The sequence below is a fragment of the Juglans microcarpa x Juglans regia genome, chromosome 4D (assembly GCF_004785595.1).
Source record: "Juglans microcarpa x Juglans regia isolate MS1-56 chromosome 4D, Jm3101_v1.0, whole genome shotgun sequence".
NCBI classification, from domain to species: Eukaryota; Viridiplantae; Streptophyta; class Magnoliopsida; order Fagales; family Juglandaceae; genus Juglans; species Juglans microcarpa x Juglans regia.
In genome coordinates, this window is record NC_054600.1 from 18,446,416 (window position 1) to 18,459,991 (window position 13,576).

Sequence of the window (13,576 nt, forward strand, 5' to 3'; positions counted from 1 at the left end):
CATATAGGACACCCATCAATGTTGAGAAGGCTACATAAAGGTGGACATACATCACTTAATTCCTTTCACTTATTGATAACACATAAGACACCCGTCAGTACTGAGAAAAACAGTATATAGGTGGGCAGACCTCACTTAATGCCTTTCACTTAGTCAAAAGGCATTAAGTGAGCAGCCAAGAGTGGCAACTAGTTTGGCAGCCAAGAGTACCTCAAGTACTCTCAAATACTCTCACTACTATTTTTTACTTCATTGTTACTTTTCACATACTTTTCTATTATTCATTACTTTTCACCTACTTTTTATTACTATTCAATATTCTATTATTATTTTTTCATTATTTTTTCACTACTATTCACAAACATTCTCAACACTTCTCAAGTGTTCTCACTACCTAAGAGTGAGAATACCTGAGAAGAAGATAAGATTGAAAAATGCAACAGGACATGCAAATGTAGATAAGACATAAAAAATGGAATAGGATAGGCACTTGGCCCCTGAGGTGCAAGATGGGAGCAAACACTTTCCTTTCCCGCTTTGCTCGCCAGGTTGGTGAATACTTTTGACTCTTAAGGTATGAGAACTTTGCTTCTCGTGATGTTCGATTGGGGTTCGAGTACTTTGCCTTTAGCAGTGTTCACCTTGGTGCAAGCACCTTCTCCTTTCAGAGTGCTCTCCTAGGTTGTAAGCACTTTGTTTTACTGGCTGCTTTTTTGAGTTATGAGTTTTTTACCTCTCAAGGTGCTCACCTGGGGTGCGAGCACTTCATCTTCTAAATTGCTCGCCTTAGTGCGAGCACTTTGCCTTTCTGGATACTTGGTTTAAGTATGAGCACTTTGCATCCCAGGATGTTCAGGGGTCAGATTCATTTAGACCAAGGTAGGCTTGTGTGACAACTCGGACTTATCCAAGTCCTCGCCTGCTTTTGTCACCTTGATATACCTAAGTTGGACCGTGCATAAGGTTTAGCGCCCTTAAGAAATCTTGGACTTTTATTTATTTAAAATTGTTTCCTCTAGTATAATTAGCATTTTAACCTATGATAGAGGCCCAGCAAAGCTTTAGGATTTCGGTCAGCCCATTTTTTGAAGTACAAAACCCTATAAGGTTTAGGGTACACGCACAACCCACCAAAACTTTTGTCATACATTCAAGGCCTCACAAATCAAGACCAAATAGTGGGAAGTATGGTAAGAAAATTAGGGTTTGGTGTAAACTAAAAGTCTTAGGACGCCACCCATGAAGAGAACATCGGATTTTTGACACTTGTAATTCATGTAGGGGGAAATGAGGATTCTTCTAGGGGAAGTATTCATGAGGTGCCTAGGGAAGACAAGGGATACTCGGCCATTGCACCCACACACGCCAACCACCCACTTTTCCCTTGCCATTTGTTAAAATCATGTTAGTTCCAAGGAAGATTGCATGGGAAAGAGCGCATATGAGAGCTCAAAGGACAAAAATACGACCCACCAAGAGTTAGGATTTCAGCCAAGGTGAGATGCACTCCCACCCTAGAAGATCCAACAACTTCTTTGCCAAGCTTCACCCATACATTCGAGAGGGGTGTTTCTAGAAAGAATAAATTATTAGGAATGGAAGAGAAACTTATGGACAAGGCAAAAACCTAGTGCCTAGGTTCAACCACACACACCCACTCTCCCACACCCACACGATATATGTTACTCATCTAGGAAATTGACACTACACGCCACCCCAAGAAGCTAGGGGAGAGGAAGAGACTTTGTGGGAAAATGAGGAGGGTGGCTAAAACACACACACACGCTATTTGCCAAGTGGCAAGCATGCACACACTCATCCTCCCAAGAATGATTGGATTTTTGTGTATTGACCTTTTAACCATCAGATTCATTGAACCTAGACGCGTGAGAGGGGCAATTTGAACCTAGACGCTTGAAGAGGGGCACTCTTGGAAACAAGAGTTTCGGATGAAGGGTCTCACATGCACTTGTCAATGGGACTCTTGACTTTCCCAAAACAACACAATGATGAGGAAGATGAAGGGGGTTTCAGCCATTGTGCCACATGGCATCCATGCATGAGTCTATTACATTTTCAAGATTAGAGTGTGAGAGAAGGGAAGGTGTCTATAAAAGGGGAGGGGCCGATGGGTGAAGAGTCTCTTTGGGCAAATTTCGAATTCTCAAACACTTCACTCTTGCTGCTTTTCTTCTCCCACACGCCTAAGCCTTTTCTCACCATTTTCTCACCACTTTCTCGCCACCCAAACACACGTCTTCCTCACCTCTCATCTCCTTCAACCTCCGGACAATGAAGGAAACTAAGGGTCTTGCTTTCTAAGGAAGAGGGCGCACGGTACAACCATACAACTCTCTCTCTCTCTCTCGGGATCATTGAGAGAAAACTTGGGTTTCGCAAAGTTGGGAGGCCGAAACCTTGAGGGATGATCTTCAACCCATGTCAAAGTTGTTTTGACCATAACACATCACAAGCACCTTACCCCAAACCAAGCACATACATACCACATGTCTAAGACCTAGCTTAGGTAAAAAAAGAGGGACACGAGCATTACAACACCAAAGGCCTCTAGGCCGAGCGCTTAAAGTACCTTTATGAACAAGAAAACCCTAGCACCTTCACACAGGTATATTAGGGTTGAATTCTTTCAAATTCTAACTATTGAATAAACCTTTTTACAGCTTGGTCATATTGCTTTCGCTTGGATCTTTGTAAGTAGACCTTCAACCTACTCTTGGATAATATGTGTATATGTCGTGTGAACTTGCATTCACATGTTATTTTATTATCTAGTTGAATGGATGAAATCTCTTATTACGCCATGCTATGTGTTCGATTCTATATAAATATGTTTGCCATGTTGGTTGTTGGTTGAATGAAATCTCTTATGATGCCATGCTTTGTATATGGATCTATATGATTATGTTATCATGTTAATTAATGATGTTATATCGTACATGTTAGAAGTTATAAGCTCATATTACTTTTGTAAAAGCATCCTGACAAATGTTTATATGTTTCGGCCAAGCATAGTGAATGATGTTTATGAAATTGTTTTACCATTTGATAAGTGTTGAATATCATTGTTCATATGTGTAAACCAAGTACTCGCATGTTCTAATATTTTCAAGCCGTAGCATGAGATGCATATTGCTTGGTGTGTGATTACATGAATCTCAACATACATGATTATATGGTTCATGAAAAGAAAGAAGCATCATAAGTCCATGTCACATGCATTTGGGTTTGTGCATTGTTTTCAAAGAAATGAGTCAATAAATATTTTATCATGATCCCAAAATGCTAGGGCGGGGGAATGTTTTAGTGTAACTCCTCTGTCCGCTCTGAAGTGGTAACCTTTGGGTTGACGAAGTACAGTCGGTAGACCTTGAATGGATCATTTCTAAAGGATGCTAGAGCAAGGTAGCACCTAAAGCTAGTGGGTGCCTATATGTGTTGTGTGCGGTGAAGGCGAATATGACGAACTATCGGACAAGAATAAGACATAGTCACCTCGACTAAGTGAGTCGTAAAGCGATGCGGTAACTAGCGGGAAACACATGGTGCGTAGGGGAGCCGTGAGGCATCCAACCATATTGTTACAAGTAAAGATAAGGCCATAAGTAAAAAATGTGTGTCAAATTGTTCAAAGTGCAAAGGAAAAGATGTGTTTTGAAAAGTCAAAAGAACTCTGTCATGTGATATTGAAAAGTCAAATTGCATAAGTGAATTTTCTGTCTCAAGTACATGTTCATGTATTCATTTCATGGTTCGCTTTTATATGCTTATATTATTTGTTATATGTTGTTTGTTTACTTACTGGGATTTCCACCGTGATAGTTTCCACTAACATTCCCAATCTAGAATGGTAGAAGTTGTGACGTGTGTGGATACAGACCATGGAGAACCACAAGAGAATGGATCCCTCACCCACAAAAGGAGGCCCCGAAAAGCCCTGAGCGCTCGACTGAGCCATCCATAGAAGGTAGTGTTACGGACCCCGGTCTTGTCCTTAACACTAAGGTCCACGAGCTTGCCTTGGTGAAGATGATAACCGAGTGATCTTGTTATCTTGCTTGGCTTTCACCAAAGGAATGGTGTATGAGTAATGAAATGATGAAGATGATGCACTTGGGTAAGCTAAGTGTTTAGGCTAAGGCAAATCAATGTGGGTGGCTAGACTTGTTCTTGAGTGAGGTGCCAAGATGATGGAGGCTAGGGTTGAATGGAAGAGATGAGGTTAGGGTTTGTTCTTGGAGAGTGGCGCCAAGTTGATGGAGTGGGAGTGTTCTAAGAGTTGATTAGGGTTGTTTGATGCAATGAGGATGGCTTGGGGGTTTCCCTTGATGTTTGGGCCACTTGGATGGAGATTAGGGTTGGTATAGTGAAGTGTAGCTAGGGTTTTGTGAGGTGGCTAGAGTGGATTTCGAGATTTGGATGAGTTGGCTTAGGGTTGGAGTTTAGTATGATGCTAGGGTTTGGAAATAAGATGGAAGAGTGAGGCTAGGGTTTGGAGGCTAAGGTGGGCGGAATGAGGTTGACTTGGTCTTAGGAGGATTGGCTAGATTTGGTTAGTTTAGGAGTGGATATGGGAAGTTTGTAAGATGGAAGGAATTTTTGAGTGAAGAGGGAAATTTGAATTTGAATTAAGATGACAAGTCAATAGTTGACTTAGAGAGATTGTAGGAAGAGTGATTTAAGGAATTGAAGAGGATTTGCAATTCCTTAAATTAAGGGATTTGAATTGGGATTTGAATTTGAATTTGAATATGGTAAGAGGATTGAGAGATTTTAGGGATGTGATTGGGATGAATCAACTTTCCTAAAATTAAGGAAGTTGACTCAAGAGGGACTCTTGATGGATGGCTAGGTCAATGGATGTTGGAGGCAAGACTCCTAAAAGGAATGAATCACCTTATGGAATCTTGAGGTGGACGGCTAGAGCTTATGTGGATGAATGGCTAATTATGGTAAGTTACCAAGATGGGAAAATGGGAGGTAAGATGGGTTCGGCTAGGTCAATGGTTATTTGAGTGATGAAGGGCAATTATGGGAATGTGAACTATTATGAAAAGTAGGGCAACACTAGGGTTGGTCGAGTATGGTAAACAGGGAATATGGCTAGGGTTTAATGAGAGATGGTGGCTAGGTATTTCGGTTAGGGCAATTGGGATGGTGGGAAGACCTTATGTAAAGTGTGTCAATTTATGAAAATGATGACAAACAAGATGGTGGTTGAGTATGTGGTATGAAATAGATCAAATGAGCAATGGAATGGATGAACACCAAGAACAAATGAAGAAAACAATGAACAAATGATAAATAATCAAGAACAAAGTGAACAAGAGATAGCCAATTCAACTATGATTCACGAATTGCACATAGATGAAATAAACCTCTTTATTGATGAACTTGAAAATAACAAAGAGAACAACAACTTGGATTCACGAATTGCACCAAGTTGCAAGAACAAGATAGATTAAACCACACCTATTCACGAATTGCAAGGTGTGATCCTCTCTCAAGGGATTCAAGTATTGCATCCCAAAGAGGTCAAGTGCCTTGGCACCGAAAGGTGATCTTAAGAACAAAATAGTCTACCCACTAGGGAATTTGCCAAAAAATATCAATGCAAAGACTAAGGGTCCTATTTATAAGGATTACAACTTGGAAACCCTCAATAGGTCCCTTGGAAAATAAATAATTAAATAAAAATAAAAAATAATATAGTTGGCATGGGCCAAGTTGACCCATGTCATGCATGAGCTCATGGGTGGGTTAGGCTAGCCCATGCCATGGGCCAGGCTAGCCTATGGCATGGGCCATGGGCATGGCTGGCATGGCTGTTGGCATATGGCTGACATGGCTAGTGGCTTGGCCATGGGCCACAACACATGAGTTCCTACCAAGTAGGCTCGAAGCGGCCAACCACCTCATAAGTGAAGTATTGGAGCTTTTCGAGGTTTTGAAGAAAATTATTAACAAGGACAAGGCAAAATAGAGAAGGCCTTGTAGGGTTTTGAGATGAATTTTAATTTGTGTTGCTTAAAAGAGGGAAATAGTTTTAAGATGTTATCTTTTCGAACCCTTTTGTATTTTGGAAAATTTGAACAATAAAATATTTTGGTATTATAGTTTAATGGTACCATGATGTTTTGCAAAATTGCCCTCAATATTACTTAGACTACAAGAATTTTTGTTGTGATTTATTGCATATTACTAGAATTACCTTAAGTGCATTGCATCTAACTGTTATGAATGATGGTATATAGCCTTGAGTTATATGTCTCGACATCACAATTACCGTTCAATCCCAAACAAAGGCAGGGGCATCACAACTTGACATGCTGAGGAGCTCCCACCTAATCTAACCAATTTGATAGTGGTTTAGGCTTTGCATGTTTGGGAGCCGAGCTCCCATGTCATCCTGCTTTGCTTTCCTCGGGATTTGAGCAGTCAATGCTTGCCCCAGGGTTTGAACGATGATGAAATTTCTTAGATCATGAGGTCATCTACTGACCCTGTCAGCGGCTTGGCGAAAAGACAAAGGGATACAAGTAAGAAGGGGGTCACTTAAATGACAAGACAAAAGGATGAACACAAAGAATGGATCTGACAACTGACAACAGAGGTAAGATGCTATACAGTACAATATAACTTATTTACCGAAAATCATAACTACTAATGTAATCATAACTAATGGTATTTTAGTCTACATAACCATAAGAAAACACAAATTTTGAGATCAAACTGGATCTTTTACCACAAGTATAGAATAGATAAAATATTACAAAAAACTAGACAGAAGGAGAGAACATTGCATGATGGAGAAGAAAAAAAAGCAGTCACACGGCCATAAATTGAAAAAAAAAGATGGTATTTGGAGCTCTAAGAAAAAAAAAAGTAGGGTTTTCCTATGGTCTTGAAACAATGTTAATGTTACAAAGGCATTATAGATTTTTTTTTCTTTATTTTATTTCAAATATCATCTTAAATTTTATTACTGTTAGGGTTATAAAGTTTATCTTTAGGAACTTGTTATCTAAATTATCAACTAAGGTTAAGGATGAAATCTCATTGAGAATTAATAATATTTATGAGATGTGGCTTTTTTCTAATTACTTTTTTGTTCAATAATTAATTATTCTTGCTTCATCTCAATTGATAAAGATATAATCCTAGATAGGAGTTTAATCATATTTTTATCATTATTTAGAATAATCTTAATTAATTGAATGGTTGGTTCCTATTTTAATTAAAAAACCAAATATCTTTAGACAAAATTAATAGCTTGATCTTTAAGTTTTTAAGCTAATAAGAACGTGCTTTAGATATTTTCTTTAAAAAAATAGTTTTAACAATAATATTTTCATATTGATAATATTGGTTTCTGGATTATCATATAAATGTTTTGGAAGAACCAATGTTATAAATATATGTTGCTATGAATTAAGAGGTAGATTCTAAAACCTTAGCTATTTCTCATTGATAATTTCTCCATTGTTTAGATTAATTTGCATTTTTAAGATTGATTTTAATTCTTTTATTGTAATAGACTTATAAACTTCATTATTTTTAACTTAGATTAATTAATTTCTTAGGTTTTTTTTACTTTATTTTAGATGGTTCTCTTTTTTTCCTGCGTTCTTTCAAGGAGTTCCTTTCTCCACGTGAACTTCCAAATAAAATTAATTTATCCTTTCTTTATATCATCTTATTACCAAAATGATTAACTTCCAATTATTTCTTATTTATTTCTCTGTCTTTTTCATTTCGATATTATAAAAATTCACATGCTTTGGTACTTCAGACTTTCATAGATTCAGGAAAATTTAAAAACGTGTTAATTTTTATGTGGACGAGCGTATTTTTCATCTTTTCTTGTTTATTTTTTCTATAATTATGTGTGTTTCCTTAAATTTTGTGTATTTTTTACTTAAAAATAGCATGCAGACCGCATGCCTCTACAAATTTCGTAAAGAGAACTGCTATTACCTTATTTATACTACCTTTTTGACGTGGTATCACTACTTGATGCCACGTGATTTATTAACAAAATAAAAAAAAAAATTCAAAACAAAATTACGTTTCAAAATACAAAAAAATGAATATTAAAATCCTAGATTCTCTTTACCTCTTTTATTTTTATGTTTTTTTATTTATTTTTTTAATAAACTACGTAGCACACATGAGGTTAATGGGATAAAGTGAGCAGTATAATGCATAGTAGCATTTCTCTTTTGTAAATTGTTTCTGTCTTAGATAATTTTTTTCCCTTTTATGCATTTGCTAATTGAATTTTAGCTTTTGATATTTTTCTATATATTTGATTGTAGAATTAACAAAATATATTATTACCACTGTTTGAATTATATTATAATTTTAGAAACAAACACTACAATAAAAATAATATATATATATATATATATTTTAAGGATCTAGTCATAAACAATTGATAAAATATTCTTCTTTTATATTTAACTTGAATTTCGTATGGCTCTCCTAAATAAAAATTTTGGCATCATCACTAATTAATTGGACCTGATAGATGAACAATGTTGGAAAGTAATTGACGTTGATAATATAGCATGGATTACATTAATACTATGATTCTCTAACTATTCTATGCATGATTAATTAAGAGATATATCATGTGGGCTACATATAAGAAAGTTTTATTTAATATAAAGTTATGAGTGATGTTACTCATTGAAGATTGTATCATGTGGTGATACATTATATATCGATTGTTGCATTTCTTGTGCCAACACTATTTTAAACACTCAATATTTCTTATATTGATGGATAAGAATAATAATTCCATTTCTATTCTTTTATATTCTCTAGTATCTTCCTATCAAACATTCACCATGATTCAGTTGAATTGAGAAATGTGTCCTCCTTTGCCCATAGAATTTCAAATCAAGGCACTTTAGAAAGAGTGTTTTAAACACTTGGGGCTTGTTTGGAAAATGAGTTGATCTCATTTTATCTCAAAACTTCTCATAAAATTTTTTCCAAACTTTATTTAAATACAAATACTTTTCAATTTTAAATGTTTAACTTTTTCATCTAATCATTACTTAATTATTATATTTTTTTCGAATTTCTAAATAAAATACAAAAAGATATTATTTTTTTAAACTTCAAAACAAAAATAATATTATAACAATATTTTAATTTTATAATATTTTTATTCAACTTTTCCTTTCTTATTTTTCAAGACGCAATAAAACATATTAACTCAACTATTTCATTACTATTCATAAACCATTTCACTCTAACTTTATAAGCATTTTTGCAACCAAATGGATTTGAGCTTTGTAAAGTCAAAAAAGCTATGTGTGATTAATTAGCCATCAACAACCAAAAAGGACAAAGAAAAACAATAGAGGAGAACTTGGAAAGAGCAGGTATAGCATTCCAAATTGGCTTCCGCTTGGAATCTTCAACTCAATTTTCAAACACTTGCAACTAAAGGTAAACTAAACTTCCCAGGTGATAGTCTTACATGCTCTCACTTATAATTACCACTTGCATGCTCTTACTTATATGCTCTTACTTACACTACACTTACATAATCTTTCTTAAAAAAAAATAAAAATCACAAAGTCATTAAAAATTACTACCTTAATCATTAAATAAAAAATAAATGAATGGGAGTCGATAACTTTTGTCGGGATGCATCCTTAATTAGTGGTTGCATCATTTACCTTATAGTATTATGGTTACAGGCAACCTCACCCATTAAACTATTTAATGCCAACTCACCTTCAAGCTTATCTCTTCTATTATTGCCAAGAGACCCCAACCTATTATTTGAAAAGAAAAATTGGAGTTGTTAGGCATTTACAAAATTATTGAGAACCCCATTTTTTTCTTATATATATTAATTAGCTATTTCATATTATAAAAAAGCACAAAGATTATATATATATATATATATATATATATATATCTTGGATAGGCAAGTTGGTTATGTGGATCTCAAATTAGACTTTGTTAAAAGCTTGTGAAAAATCAGTCTGCTCGTTTGATCTGATTTGGTGTACTCTACTTTGGATTTGCTCTTAATATTTTTAGTCATTTCAACCAAAAAAAAAAGATAAAAACAACTTGTACCTACTCATTTGATTCAAGTCTGATCATTTCCTAAATCATAATTTCATGCATATTACAAACTCTCACTTTGTTTTTATAGATGATATGAGATGAGTTGAGATTAAAGTTAAAAGTTAAATAAAATATTGTTAGAATATATATTTTTAATATTATTTTTATTTTGAGATTTGAAAAAGTTGAATTGTTTAATTTATTTTGTGTGGTAATTTAAAAAAATTGTAATGATTAGATGAGATGAGATAAGATGAGTTGAGTTGTGAGAAATTATGAAAACAAACGAGATTTTCATTTAAAATTTGTGGGATCATTTAGAAATTTATCTGATATATATATATTTTTTCCATTTTGTGAAAGTAGTGGGATCCATAAAAAATATATTGTATAAGAAAAAGCCTCTAAACATGCTTTTACTAATTTTATAAACTTAGTGGGATTTATTAAAAATATGTTCAGAAGAATTTCTTAATAAGATGCATTTGTTTTTGAAACTTTATCACAATTGTTTTGATTTTCATGTACAAATTACAATAATGAAGTATGGACCAATGTTCCAGTGGCTTTCCGTGCTGTTTAGGTATCAGGTGGTTGCTCCCTGTTAGCAATGGCTTGAAATTGGCCACTGTGTCAGCGTCTCGACTCTATCCACCAATAAATATGTGCATTTCTTTTTAGTCAACGATGTTAGCAATTTACTGAATAATAATACATTTATAATTAGTTTAATAGGGCTGTTTATCAAGGTTTCGGATCGGGTTTTCGGATATATCCAGCCAAAAATCTGAATTTCAAACCCGAGCCGGATTCCGGCCCGAATAGCCAGGTTATAACCCCGGCTAGAATCCGGATGAATCCGGGATCTGGATTCTAACCCCTTTTTTTTTTTTTTTTTAACAAAAGTCCAGGTTATTAACTTTTTTTTTTTAAATAGAAAAGGTAATGTTGAAAAGCATAATATTTTTTTTTTAATTTTATCTAAAAGCCTATATTTATGTTAAAAAACATAATACTAATGGAACATTGACTATAATGATAAAATGTATCAAAATGGAAAACTAAATTTTATGTAAAAAACAACTAAAGTTACAACCTAATTACCATTTTAACTAAATGCATGCAAAAGAAAGTAAATGCAATATTCATTATGTAAAATGCATGCAACACACAATGCACTACATATTACATTATTTTATATTTATACATTACATTATAAAACACAAAAATTACAAAATTACAATATATGAATTTTACAATCAGTAGCATGGTCTTCCATCATCAACTTTTATTCTAGTATTCCAACTCAGTGGCTCTTTGGGGTTAGTTCTCAAATGCTGCGATAGTTCTCAATGGCAGTCCCATTGAACTGAGATTGGCAATACGAATGTGAATCAAGAGCAAGCGTTTGCACAAGAGAATGCATAATATCAAACTCAATCTATCAACCAAACCATTTAATAAAGCAATTCAAAACCAATTCAGTAAGCCATAATACTCCAAATACCTGTTCCTGTGAACAGAAATACATGAACGGCGTATAATGCAAGAAATGACTTTTACCCACAGACCTGCATGTGAAAGGAATCCCCGCCTAATGCAGGATAGACACAACATGTTACGTTCACAATTCATTAAATCTGAGTCACACATCACAAGACAAATCTACTCTCTAATCAAAATAAACCCATGTACTTGTATGGAGAAATGGAATGGAATACTTTTACCTTTGGAGACATAAGCAAAGAATCATGACAGATGATGCTATCTTTAGATGATCATAGGAAGCATTATAATTTATGACATTATCATTAATTACAATTCTTGCAAGTGATTAGCAGAAATAGTAGTCAGTTTCATGTTATGTCAAAAGAGAGTTATAGCTTATCCGACCTTATCCACAAAGACAGACACAACAATGCAAGTAAAAGAAACAAAGGGCTATGCTATGCTATCTAAAGTTATACACATGCTACAGACACAAGGGTGCATAACGACCATAAACCACACCAATTTAATAAATAAAAAACAATCAGTTTTAGTAGCTTCACTACTAGCATACAAAGAAGAGATTTACGCTACAGAGTCACAGACAGGAGGGTGCATAACCGTCAATCATTTTCAGCTCTCAAGCACACAACCAAGTCCCCTGCAACTAGCTTATACCCATGTTGAACAGCATATACTTTATACTCATGTTTAACAAAATAACAAAAAATACCTCATATCTATCAAAGATTGTTCCATTTAAACATTTTCAGCAAAACAGACCCGAATCAATAAAGTAATAAAATGAAAAAATCTTAAAAAAATTGTTGTAGAGAAAGCAAGCCAAGACCAGTACTACTTATTGCTCTGAGGGTGAGGTTTTTTTTCCCCTTTTCATTTTCTGAACCACACTCCATTCTGGGTCGTTTTCTTTTTATTTTCTACACAAATGTTATAGAGAAATATTTCCTTGGTACTTCATTTCCTTGGTACTCTCTTCAATAAGCGACGAAACTTTGCTCGGCAAAGACGCTACAGTTTCAGAGAGAGAGAGAGATGGATGGGAGAGTCTCAGAGTTAGATGGATGCGAGAGATGAACCCGGTTATGGAACCTTGGTCTGGACCGGATGAACCCGGTTATTAGAATGCAGGTTTCGGCCCGGATTTGACCCGAGCCGAAAACCGTAACCGGAATCTGGTTATCTGGATTCCTGACTGGGCAGGAAAAAAATCTGACCCGAATGAATAGTCTTAATTAGTTAATATGATAGTGCCATCCCAATTAAATCAACACATGTTTTTTTTCTTCTTCATATTTTCATATTATTTAAAAACTTATATATATATTCATTCACTTTTCAAGTGTTTTTAGAAACTTAAACAATTAAAATCTTATCTTAAGAAATAGATCAAAGAACTTATATCCTAAAAAACTTGTTAAAATAAAAAATAAAATAATATGTAAAAACAAGATTAAAAAAATAAATTAAAAGGCATATGACATAGATCATAAGTACACCAAATGACTCAATAGTTTTTTTTTCCTTGATATAAGCACAAATTGTTTATTTTAACAACTTGAGCTCTAGAATATACTTTAGAGGATTGAAAAAAAATTGTTTATAAAAATGTATGATACACTCCAAATACCTGGGAGGAAAAAAAAAAAAAAAACCCTCTCTGTCCAAAGAAAATAAATGCACCTCTATATTTATATTTTGAAGAAATTTCCACCCATAAACTATCATATATTTTCTCAGTTTGCACTTCAAATTACATAAATTTTTTAATACACTGTATATTTACACCTTTTTTTTTAAGATTTGACTATATAGATATATTAAGAATTGTTTACACAATAAAATTCTAATTAATTGTAAAACATTATTTCTAGTTAAAATTATGATAAAAAATGATTATGACCCGTCATACTGGAAAAAAAAAATTTCATACCAATTCTATATTATTTTGTCC